We start from the raw sequence: 12,374 nt of genomic DNA, 5'->3' as shown, positions 1-12,374 counted from the left end.
GGAACGCTCTTTCCACGGCGTGGTTCCAAAGGACAGTCGTCCGAAGCCACTGGGGCCGAGCGAGGGTTCCTGGTGCTTGGACTCTGGGCCAAAGTACATGGAAGCAACCACCCGAGGCTCGGTCCCGTGAACGGCAGGTACCTATGCGCCTTGAAGCAAGTGGCTGGCCGAGAAGAGCCTGCTCTAAAATCACGTGTTCTTCTCGTCAGCTGTCTTGCTAACTTCCTGCCCCTAGGAACAAAGACGAAAGTCCAACCTCACGGCTGAGACTGCCCTTGGAGAATACCACTTCTCCTTCCTGCCGCTGTGATTTTCAGGCCGCGTGGGTTTCTACTTTTCCTATGCACCGGCACCCACGTTCCCCGGGACCCCAGGCCAGCCACCTCGCCCCAGGCCTATACAGCACGTGGTCTTAAAAGGATGATCGATGTTGTGTGTTCCAGGGTCCCACGCAATACCTTCTCCCTCCGTCCACGGAGATCGTGAGCCGCCTGGGGATGGATGGGGCACGGGTCGGCGGCACGGACGCTTGCTTGGATACCTGCTGAAAGCTTAAAAGGTGAGGGTTCTGCACACACCAATCCACCAGAGACCATTGTTTATTTAGGAACCAATAACTTTATTGGAAGAAATGGCAAACCTGGAAGAAGAAGGGGCAAAGGGGAAAAAAAAAAAAAAAAAAGAAAAAAACCTCAAGGGAATGTCAGGCAAGGGCGATACTGCAACATGCATGCCGGGCGTGGTGACCTGGAGAAGTCACCCCACGGCCACGGGGAAGGCAGTCCAGGCTCAGTCCTTGTCGCTGTCGTGCAGGGTGAGCTTGTCAAAGAGGTGCTCGGCCAGGCCCGATTGCGGGGCTCCCATCTTGCACAGGTTGGTGAGATGGTCGCCCAGCTCCGTGATGAACTTCACCTGCTCGTGCAGGTGGCGACTCATCAGGAAGTCGCACAGGCGGGCGTCCTTCTTCTCGGTGGCCAGCCGGTGCAGACTGAACAGGCTCTGGTTCACATCCATCGCCAGGTGCAAGGCGCACTCCATGACCCTCACCCGGTCGTGCCAGCGGTTGCGGTCAGGCCTGCCGATCTCGCGCAGACGCAGGTGGGCCCCGCGCTGGTTGTGCAGCCACATGAGCCTCTGGGCGTACTCCGTCTCCTTGCTGGACTGCTGCCGGAAGAACTGGACGACGTGCTTGAGGGCCGCGTCCTCGCCTTCGAAGTACAAGGCCATGGACTCGTACACGTAGGAGGCGTAGAGCTCCAGGTTGATCTGGTTGTTGACGGCGGCCTCACAGTCGGGCTGGTAGCTGTGGCGCGCACACGACGGCGGCAGCGCGGTCGACATGACTGGCGGTGCAGGCGCGGCGGGCGCCAAGGCCGAGGCGGCGACGAAGCCGGGGCTGCGGGGCGAGCAGCGGCAGCGGCGGCGGCGGCGGCGGGGTCTCCGGGTGCTCCCAGCGGTGGGCGACCAGGGAGGCTGCGGGCCGAGTCAGGGGCGGTGGAAACCTGGGGGCGCTCTCAAGGCGGACGAGGAGGAGGGCGCTCTGGGACGGGGCGGGGCGTCAGCTCCTGTGGGGGACCGGAACTGGGGGGTCCGTTGAGGCCTGGGGGCGTGGGGGTGGAGTCCTTTACGTTACGTTCGCGGTGGGCAAGCGGGGAGCCCCGCGGGCGGGCGGGCGCGGCCGACAGAGGGCGGGCGCGGGTGCGGGCGCGGGCGACAGAGGCGGCTGGGGAGCTAGGGGAGGCTCGCAGAGGGGAGCGAGCGCGGTGTTCCAGCTTCCATCCCAGCCCGCAGAGGCGGGCGACTGTGAGCTGAGCACGGGGCGTCTATGAACTTTATATTTGGGCACTATCGCTGTTTTCCGACGATTTTCTCTCGTTCTCTAACATTTCCTCTGAGAAGACCCAGTCCTCGTTTAAGAAAACGAAAACAGAAGTAAAGACACGTGGGCCTGAAAATTCTGAGAATATTAATTCGGAGTTTTGGAAAAGTTCTCCATTGTTTCCTGTTACGGATACCTGTGTGGATGTATATCTCTATCTCTAAGTCTATCTCTATGTCTATCTCTATGTCTATCTCTATCTCTATCTCTATCTCTATATCTGTATCTATATCTGTATCTATATCTATATCTATATCTATATCTTTATCTTTATCTATACCTATATCTATATCTATGTCTATACACATCTAGAAAAACTTCTGTATATATTTCTCCTCAGAAAGAGGTGGTTTTTGTTTTTTCTTTTTTATTTCGTCCCTCATAGATTTTCACAGCTTTATTGACGTACCGTTTCCATGTCCCGCCATTGCACCATGTCAAATTTCCAATTCAATGATTTTTTTCTGTGGCCAGCCAGTTATGAAATTTACGAAGTGATTCTCTCCACCCCCCACCCCCACCCCCACCCCCCTCAGACTAGTTCCCACCTGGCACTGTACATAATTATCGCAACATTTTTGACTGTATTCTCCATGCGGCACTTCACATCCCCGTGACTGTTTTGTAACTGCCGATGTATACTTGTCAATCCCTTCAGCTTTTCCACCCAACCCCCAGACCCCCCTCCCATCTGGCAATCGCCCGTTTGCTCTCTGTATCTCTGAGTCTGTTTTGGTTTTGTGTGTTTGATTGGTTTTGTTCTTTAGATTCCAGGTGGAAGTGAGATCCTATGGTACGGGTCTTTCTCTGACGTATTTCACTTAGCCTCACACCCTCTCGGGCCATGTATGTGGTTGCAGATGGCAAGGTTTCCTCCTTTCTCTCATGGCCGGGTCATATTCCATCGGATGTACGTAGCACGACTTCTTTATGCAGTCATCTGTCGATGGGCACTGAGGTTCTTTCCGTCCGTTGCCTGTTGCAGCAGCGCTGCAGGGTGCAGAGAACTTTTTGGATCAGTGGTTTGGTTTTCTTTGCGTGAATACCCGGAAGGAAGGGCAATCGCTGGGTCGTAGGCTAGTTAGTTGTGTTTTTAAGTTTCTGAGGCATCTCCAAACCGTTTTCCACAGTGCTCGTCCCAATCTGCAATCCCAGCAACAGCGGCCGAGGGCCCCGTCTCCTCCCCCTCCTCGGCAACACTGGTTCTTGTGATCTCTTGAGGAGAGCCACTCTGACAGGTGTGAGGTGATAGCTCGTTGTGGTTTGAGTTTGCATTTCTCTGACGATCAGTGACATCGAGCGTCTTTTCATACGTCTGCTGGCCATGCGCGTGTCCTCTTTGGAGAAATGCCTGTCCAGGTCCTCTGCCCAGTTTTTAATTGGGTCGTTTGTCTTTCCGAGACGTAGTTGTGTTGGTTCATCACGAGCTCCTCTCTCACTGTCCCGTGATGCTTAAAAGCACGTGCATTCCTATTTAGGAACAAAGGCGCGTTCGATTAGACTAGGTAATGAGCGCGGATCTGATCTGGAGCATGATGTCCGTTTCACTAAGAGGCTTCTCCCCCGAATGGGAAGATGGAGTGTGTCAACGATGCAGTGGTCTCCCGTGGGGCTACGGGGCATGCAGCCGGCAGGGACGGGAGAGGCCCTCCCAGATGCCAAAAGCCCGGCATTTCTCGAACGTCGCAAGGCTTCCGTGGCTCCCTCTTCTAGGTAGATGTGCTCCTCTGTTTGGTTTCCCTTGGCTGGACAGGTTGGCAGTGGTCTGAGACTTGCTCTGATTTGAGTTTCCTTCCTAGTCAGTTAACTGCCTTTCTTGGGAGTGTCGTTCTGGGAGATCGAAGCGGGTCCGATGCCAGTTTGGCTTTGTTCAGTGCAAGTAAGTTCGGGGCAGGATCAGAGCAGGGCAGCGGCAAACAGGCCTGTGTTCAGACTGTAGCTCTGCGATGTCACGGTCCACCCGGGACCCTCTCCAGTCCTTCGATTTCATTGACTCTGTTCTTGCACTTTCTCTGATTGCGCTCGGCCTTCAGTTGCAGGTATTTTCCAGTCTCTGGTGCTTGCCCGTCTGAAAGTCTCTCCCGTTCGTCACCTGCCAAGGTTTCCTCGCCAGGTCCGCTTCGCTCCCTGTATCCTTTTTCGTGTGCGTATGCGTAGGTAACTGGTTTTGCGCCCGGTGCGCCACCACGAGTCAACTGTCTTCTTTGGATTTTGTTTTCTTTCTTGACTTTCTAAAAGGAAAAATAGGTTAAGAAACAATTAATGCATTTCCGTGGCTCGAAAGGCCCAGGGTTCTCCTCCCCGTAGGCAGCCAATGAAGTATTATTGTCATCATCGGGAGAAGAAAGGGGGAGGAGAGGATGAAGGAAGCTTCACGTTAAGAGAAAGTGCAGAGGCGTGAGAGTGGAATGTTCAGAAACATGTCTTTCAGAAGCACGTGGTTTCCGAGTGCACGCGACACACCGCCCAAGACGGACCTCGTTCCGTGCCGTGCCGCAAGTGTCAACAAAGGCAACAGGATGGGGATTGGGTGCCCTGGGTACTCTGACCGCGGCGGAGCTAAGCCGGAGATCATTCACGGAATGATCTGGGAAAATCCCCAAATATCTGGAAACGAGTGATCCAGTGCACGTCTGAACAACGTGTGGGTCAACGGAGAGACCGGGGGGAACTCAAGATGACTTGGGACTGGACGGAAGCAAAGCACCACATAGCAAGATTTGTGGGGTGCAGCTAGAGCAGTGCTTAGATGCAAGTTTTGTAGCACCGAAGTGCTGATATGAAAATTTAGGAGACGTCTCAAGGAAATGATCTTCTCACTTCGTAGCTTAGGAAAGGAAAAGAATTGGGGACGAAATCCATCTAAATCAAGCGGGAGGAAGGAAGAAGTTGTCCCAAGTCAGGAAGTGTTTTATGACCTAGGACCCAGCTCACATGCTGTGGCCCCTGAATAGAACAAGGTGAAGCATGTCTGCTCTTACTGGGCAGTGGTCCCAGGGAGGGGCCGGTGGGTCAGCTTTCGGGTCTGAGGTTGGGCTGGCCATTTGGAAAAGTGGAACGCTCTTTCCACGGCGTGGTTCCAAAGGACAGTCGTCCGAAGCCACTGGGGCCGAGCGAGGGTTCCTGGTGCTTGGACTCTGGGCCAAAGGACATGGAAGCAAACACCCGAGGCTCGGTCCCGTGAACGGCAGGTACCTATGCGCCTAGAAGCAAGTGGCTGGCCGAGAAGAGCCTGCTCTAAAATCACGTGTTCTTCTCGTCAGCTGTCTTGCTAACTTCCTGCCCCTAGGAACAAAGACGAAAGTCCAACCTCACGGCTGAGACTGCCCTTGGAGAATACCACTTCTCCTTCCTGCCGCTGTGATTTTCAGGCCGCGTGGGTTTCTACTTTTCCTATGCACCGGCACCCACGTTCCCCGGGACCCCAGGCCAGCCACCTCGCCCCAGGCCTATACAGCACGTGGTCTTAAAAGGATGATCGATGTTGTGTGTTCCAGGGTCCCACGCAATACCTTCTCCCTCCGTCCACGGAGATCGTGAGCCGCCTGGGGATGGATGGGGCACGGGTCGGCGGCACGGACGCTTGCTTGGATACCTGCTGAAAGCTTAAAAGGTGAGGGTTCTGCACACACCAATCCACCAGAGACCATTGTTTATTTAGGAACCAATAACTTTATTGGAAGAAATGGCAAACCTGGAAGAAGAAGGAGCAAAGGGGAAAAAAAAAAAAAAAAGAAAAAAACCTCAAGGGAATGTCAGGCAAGGGCGATACTGCAACATGCATGCCGGGCGTGGTGACCTGGAGAAGTCACCCCACGGCCACGGGGAAGGCAGTCCAGGCTCAGTCCTTGTCGCTGTCGTGCAGGGTGAGCTTGTCAAAGAGGTGCTCGGCCAGGCCCGATTGCGGGGCTCCCATCTTGCACAGGTTGGTGAGATGGTCGCCCAGCTCCGTGATGAACTTCACCTGCTCGTGCAGGTGGCGACTCATCAGGAAGTCGCACAGGCGGGCGTCCTTCTTCTCGGTGGCCAGCCGGTGCAGACTGAACAGGCTCTGGTTCACATCCATGGCCAGGTGCAAGGCGCACTCCATGACCCTCACCCGGTCGTGCCAGCGGTTGCGGTCAGGCCTGCCGATCTCGCGCAGACGCAGGTGGGCCCCGCGCTGGTTGTGCAGCCACATGAGCCTCTGGGCGTACTCCGTCTCCTTGCTGGACTGCTGCCGGAAGAACTGGACGACGTGCTTGAGGGCCGCGTCCTCGCCTTCGAAGTACAAGGCCATGGACTCGTACACGTAGGAGGCGTAGAGCTCCAGGTTGATCTGGTTGTTGACGGCGGCCTCACAGTCGGGCTGGTAGCTGTGGCGCGCACACGACGGCGGCAGCGCGGTCGACATGACTGGCGGTGCAGGCGCGGCGGGCGCCAAGGCCGAGGCGGCGACGAAGCCGGGGCTGCGGGGCGAGCAGCGGCAGCGGCGGCGGCGGCGGCGGCGGCGGCGGGGTCTCCGGGTGCTCCCAGCGGTGGGCGACCAGGGAGGCTGCGGGCCGAGTCAGGGGCGGTGGAAACCTGGGGGCGCTCTCAAGGCGGACGAGGAGGAGGGCGCTCTGGGGCGGGGCGGGGCGTCAGCTCCTGTGGGGGACCGGAACTGGGGGGTCCGTTGAGGCCTGGGGACGTGGGGGTGGAGTCCTTTACGTTACGTTCGCGGTGGGCAAGCGGGGAGCCCCGCGGGCGGGCGGGCGCGGCCGACAGAGGGCGGGCGCGGGTGCGGGCGCGGGCGACAGAGGCGGCTGGGGAGCTAGCGGAGGCTCGCAGAGGGGAGCGAGCGCGGTGTTCCAGCTTCCATCCCAGCCCGCAGAGGCGGGCGACTGTGAGCTGAGCACGGGGCGTCTATGAACTTTATATTTGGGCACTATCGCTGTTTTCCGACGATTTTCTCTCGTTCTCTAACATTTCCTCTGAGAAGACCCAGTCCTCGTTTAAGAAAACGAAAACAGAAGTAAAAACACGTGGGCCTGAAAATTCTGAGAATATTAATTCGGAGTTTTGGAAAAGTTCTCCATTGTTTCCTGTTACGGATACCTGTGTGGATGTATATCTCTATCTCTAAGTCTATCTCTATGTCTATCTCTATGTCTATCTCTATCTCTATCTCTATCTCTATATCTGTATCTATATCTGTATCTATATCTATATCTATATCTATATCTTTATCTTTATCTATACCTATATCTATATCTATGTCTATACACATCTAGAAAAACTTCTGTATATATTTCTCCTCAGAAAGAGGTGGTTTTTGTTTTTTCTTTTTTATTTCGTCCCTCATAGTTTTTCACAGCTTTATTGACGTACCGTTTCCATGTCCCGCCATTGCACCATGTCAAATTTCCAATTCAATGATTTTTTTCTGTGGCCAGCCAGTTATGAAATTTACGAAGTGATTCTCTCCACCCCCCACCCCCACCCCCACCCCCCTCAGACTAGTTCCCACCTGGCACTGTACATAATTATCGCAACATTTTTGACTGTATTCTCCATGCGGCACTTCACATCCCCGTGACTGCTTTGTAACTGCCGATGGGTACTTGTCAATCCCTTCAGCTTTTCCACCCAACCCCCAGACCCCCCTCCCATCTGGCAATCGCCCGTTTGCTCTCTGTATCTCTGAGTCTGTTTCGGTTTTGTGTGTTTGATTGGTTTTGTTCTTTAGATTCCAGGTGGAGGTGAGATCCTATGGTACGGGTCTTTCTCTGACGTATTTCACTTAGCCTCACACCCTCTCGGGCCATGTATGTGGTTGCAGATGGCAAGGTTTCCTTCTTTCTCTCATGGCCGGGTCATATTCCATCGGATGTACGTAGCACGACTTCTTTATGCAGTCATCTGTCGATGGGCACTGAGGTTCTTTCCGTCCGTTGCCTGTTGCAGCAGCGCTGCAGGGTGCAGAGAACTTTTTGGATCAGTGGTTTGGTTTTCTTTGCGTGAATACCCGGAAGGAAGGGCAATCGCTGGGTCGTAGGCTAGTTAGTTGTGTTTTTAAGTTTCTGAGGCATCTCCAAACCGTTTTCCACAGTGCTCGTCCCAATCTGCAATCCCAGCAACAGCGGCCGAGGGCCCCGTCTCCTCCCCCTCCTCGGCAACACTCGTTCTTGTGATCTCTTGAGGAGAGCCACTCTGACAGGTGTGAGGTGATAGCTCGTTGTGGTTTGAGTTTGCATTTCTCTGACGATCAGTGACATCGAGCGTCTTTTCATACGTCTGCTGGCCATGCGCGTGTCCTCTTTGGAGAAATGCCTGTCCAGGTCCTCTGCCCAGTTTTTAATTGGGTCGTTTGTCTTTCCGAGACGTAGTTGTGTTGGTTCATCACGAGCTCCTCTCTCACTGTCCCGTGATGCTTAAAAGCACGTGCATTCCTATTTAGGAACAAAGGGCGCGTTCGATTAGACTAGGTAATGAGCGCGGATCTGATCTGGAGCATGATGTCCGTTTCACTAAGAGGCTTCTCCCCCGAATGGGAAGATGGAGTGTGTCAACGATTCAGTGGTCTCCCGTGGGGCTACGGGGCATGCAGCCGGCAGGGACGGGAGAGGCCCTCCCAGATGCCAAAAGCCCGGCATTTCTCGAACGTCGCAAGGCTTCCGTGGCTCCCTCTTCTAGGTAGATGTGCTCCTCTGTTTCGTTTCCCTTGGCTGGACAGGTTTGCAGTGGTCTGAGACTTGCTCTGATTTGAGTTTCCTTCCTAGTCAGTTAACTGCCTTTCTTGGGAGTGTCGTTCTGGGAGATCGAAGCGGGTCCGATGCCAGTTTGGCTTTGTTCAGTGCAAGTAAGTTCGGGGCAGGATCAGAGCAGGGCAGCGGCAAACAGGCCTGTGTTCAGACTGTAGCTCTGCGATGTCACGGTCCACCCGGGACCGTCTCCAGTCCTTCGATTTCATTGACTCTGTTCTTGCACTTTCTCTGATTGCGCTCGGCCTTCAGTTGCAGGTATTTTCCAGTCTCTGGTGCTTGCCCGTCTGAAAGTCTCTCCCGTTCGTCACCTGCCAAGGTTTCCTCGCCAGGTCCGCTTCGCTCCCTGTATCCTTTTTCGTGTGCGTATGCGTAGGTAACTGGTTTTGCGCCCGGTGCGCCACCACGAGTCAACTGTCTTCTTTGAATTTTGTTTTCTTTCTTGACTTTCTAAAAGGAAAAATAGGTTAAGAAACAATTAATGCATTTCCGTGGCTCGAAAGGCCCAGGGTTCTCCTCCCCGTAGGCAGCCAATGAAGTATTATTGTCATCATCGGGAGAAGAAAGGGGGAGGAGAGGATGAAGGAAGCTTCACGTTAAGAGAAAGTGCAGAGGCGTGAGAGTGGAATGTTCAGAAACATGTCTTTCAGAAGCACGTGGTTTCCGAGTGCACGCGACACAGCGCCCAAGACGGACCTCGTTCCGTGCCGTGCCGCAAGTGTCAACAAAGGCAACAGGATGGGGATTGGGTGCCCTGGGTACTCTGACCGCGGCGGAGCTAAGCCGGAGATCGTTCACGGAATGATCTGGGAAAATCCCCAAATATCTGGAAACGAGTGATCCAGTGCACGTCTGAACAACGTGTGGGTCAACGGAGAGACCGGGGGGAACTCAAGATGACTTGGGACTGGACGGAAGCAAAGCACCACATAGCAAGATTTGTGGGGTGCAGCTAGAGCAGTGCTTAGATGCAAGTTTTGTAGCACCGAAGTGCTGATATGAAAATTTAGGAGACGTCTCAAGGAAATGATCTTCTCACTTCGTAGCTTAGGAAAGGACAAGAATTGGGGACGAAATCCATCTAAATCAAGCGGGAGGAAGGAAGAAGTTGTCCCAAGTCAGGAAGTGTTTTATGACCTAGGACCCAGCTCACATGCTGTGGCCCCTGAATAGAACAAGGTGAAGCATGTCTGCTCTTACTGGGCAGTGGTCCCAGGGAGGGGCCGGTGGGTCAGCTTTCGGGTCTGAGGTTGGGCTGGCCATTTGGAAAAGTGGAACGCTCTTTCCACGGCGTGGTTCCAAAGGACAGTCGTCCGAAGCCACTGGGGCCGAGCGAGGGTTCCTGGTGCTTGGACTCTGGGCCAAAGTACATGGAAGCAACCACCCGAGGCTCGGTCCCGTGAACGGCAGGTACCTATGCGCCTAGAAGCAAGTGGCTGGCCGAGAAGAGCCTGCTCTAAAATCACGTGTTCTTCTCGTCAGCTGTCTTGCTAACTTCCTGCCCCTGGGAACAAAGATGAAAGTCCAACCTCACGGCTGAGACTGCCCTTGGAGAATACCACTTCTCCTTCCTGCCGCTGTGATTTTCAGGCCACGTGGGTTTCTACTTTTCCTATGCACCGGCACCCACGTTCCCCGGGGCCCCAGGCCAGCCACCTCGCCCCAGGCCTATACAGCACGTGGTCTTAAAAGGATGATCGATGTTGTGTGTTCCAGGGTCCCACGCAATACCTTCTCCCTCCGTCCACGGAGATCGTGAGCCGCCTGGGGATGGATGGGGCACGGGTCGGCGGCACGGACGCTTGCTTGGATACCTGCTGAAAGCTTAAAAGGTGAGGGTTCTGCACACACCAATCCACCAGAGACCATTGTTTATTTAGGAACCAATAACTTTATTGGAAGAAATGGCAAACCTGGAAGAAGAAGGGGCAAAGGGGAAAAAAAAAAAAAAAAACCTCAAGGGAATGTCTGGCAAGGGCGATACTGCAACATGCATGCCGGGCGTGGTGACCTGGAGAAGTCACCCCACGGCCACGGGGAAGGCAGTCCAGGCTCAGTCCTTGTCGCTGTCGTGCAGGGTGAGCTTGTCAAAGAGGTGCTCGGCCAGGCCCGATTGCTGGGCTCCCATCTTGCACAGGTTGGTGAGATGGTCGCCCAGCTCCGTGATGAACTTCACCTGCTCGTGCAGGTGGCGACTCATCAGGAAGTCGCACAGGCGGGCGTCCTTCTTCTCGGTGGCCAGCCGGTGCAGACTGAACAGGCTCTGGTTCACATCCATCGCCAGGTGCAAGGCGCACTCCATGACCCTCACCCGGTCGTGCCAGCGGTTGCGGTCAGGCCTGCCGATCTCGCGCAGACGCAGGTGGGCCCCGCGCTGGTTGTGCAGCCACATGAGCCTCTGGGCGTACTCCGTCTCCTTGCTGGACTGCTGCCGGAAGAACTGGACGACGTGCTTGAGGGCCGCGTCCTCGCCTTCGAAGTACAAGGCCATGGACTCGTACACGTAGGAGGCGTAGAGCTCCAGGTTGATCTGGTTGTTGACGGCGGCCTCACAGTCGGGCTGGTAGCTGTGGCGCGCACACGACGGCGGCAGCGCGGTCGACATGACTGGCGGTGCAGGCGCGGCGGGCGCCAAGGCCGAGGCGGCGACGAAGCCGGGGCTGCGGGGCGAGCAGCGGCAGCGGCGGCGGCGGCGGCGGGGTCTCCGGGTGCTCCCAGCGGTGGGCGACCAGGGAGGCTGCGGGCCGAGTCAGCGGCGGTGGAAACCTGGGGGCGCTCTCAAGGCGGACGAGGAGGAGGGCGCTCTGGGGCGGGGCGGGGCGTCAGCTCCTGTGGGGGACCGGAACTGGGGGGTCCGTTGAGGCCTGGGGGCGTGGGGGTGGAGTCCTTTACGTTACGTTCGCGGTGGGCAAGCGGGGAGCCCCGCGGGCGGGCGGGCGGGCGCGGGCGACAGAGGGCGGGCGCGGGTGCGGGCGCGGGCGACAGAGGCGGCTGGGGAGCTAGGGGAGGCTCGCAGAGGGGAGCGAGCGCGGTGTTCCAGCTTCCATCCCAGCCCGCAGAGGCGGGCGACTGTGAGCTGAGCACGGGGCGTCTATGAACTTTATATTTGGGCACTGTCGCTGTTTGCCGACGATTTTCTCTCGTTCTCTAATATTTCCTCTGAGAAGACCCAGTCCTCGTTTAAGAAAACGAAAACAGAAGTAAAAACACGTGGGCCTGAAAATTCTGAGAAATTTAATTAGGAGTTTTGGAAAAGTTCTCCATTGTTTCCTGTTACGGATACCTGTGTGGATGTATATCTCTATCTCTAAGTCTATCTCTATGTCTATCTCTATGTCTATCTCTATGTCTATCTCTATCTCTATCTCTATATCTATATCTGGATCTATATCTGGATCTATATCTAGATCTATATCTATACCTATATCTATATCTATGTCTATACACATCTAGAAAAACTTCTGTGTATATTTCTCCTCAGAAAGAGGTGGTTTTTGTTTTTTTTTTTTATTTCGTCCCTCATAGTTTTTCACAGCTTTATTGAGGTACCGTTTCCATGTCCCGCCATTGCACCATGTCAAATTTCCAATTCAATGATTTTTGTAAAACGACGGCCAGTGATGATTCGAGTTCGACTTCATGTAGTTCATCAGCCCCATCCCCCTCAGGTCTGTTCCCCCCTGGCACAGCTGATGGGATCACAACAACACATCGGCAGTCTCCAAGCAGCCACGGGGATGTCCGGTGCCGCATGTAGCATCCAGTCAAAAATG

The 12,374-nt window shown here is 55.1% G+C and overlaps 3 pseudogenes; all 3 read right to left on the bottom strand.

The window, feature by feature from the left end:
* Positions 1 to 789: 789 nt before the first annotated feature.
* On the bottom strand, positions 790 to 1,341 carry LOC105311625 (annotated as a pseudogene).
* Positions 1,342 to 5,720: 4,379 nt separating this feature from the next.
* Positions 5,721 to 6,272, bottom strand: LOC105311624 (annotated as a pseudogene).
* Positions 6,273 to 10,654: 4,382 nt separating this feature from the next.
* Positions 10,655 to 11,206, bottom strand: LOC105311626 (annotated as a pseudogene).
* Positions 11,207 to 12,374: the final 1,168 nt, after the last annotated feature.

This window comes from Pteropus vampyrus, unplaced genomic scaffold (genome assembly GCF_000151845.1).
Source record: "Pteropus vampyrus isolate Shadow unplaced genomic scaffold, Pvam_2.0 Scaffold1000005462, whole genome shotgun sequence".
Taxonomy (NCBI): Eukaryota; Metazoa; Chordata; class Mammalia; order Chiroptera; family Pteropodidae; genus Pteropus; species Pteropus vampyrus.
The sequence above is the reverse complement of the archived record's forward strand: the minus strand, read 5'-3'. Positions and strand labels throughout refer to the sequence as shown.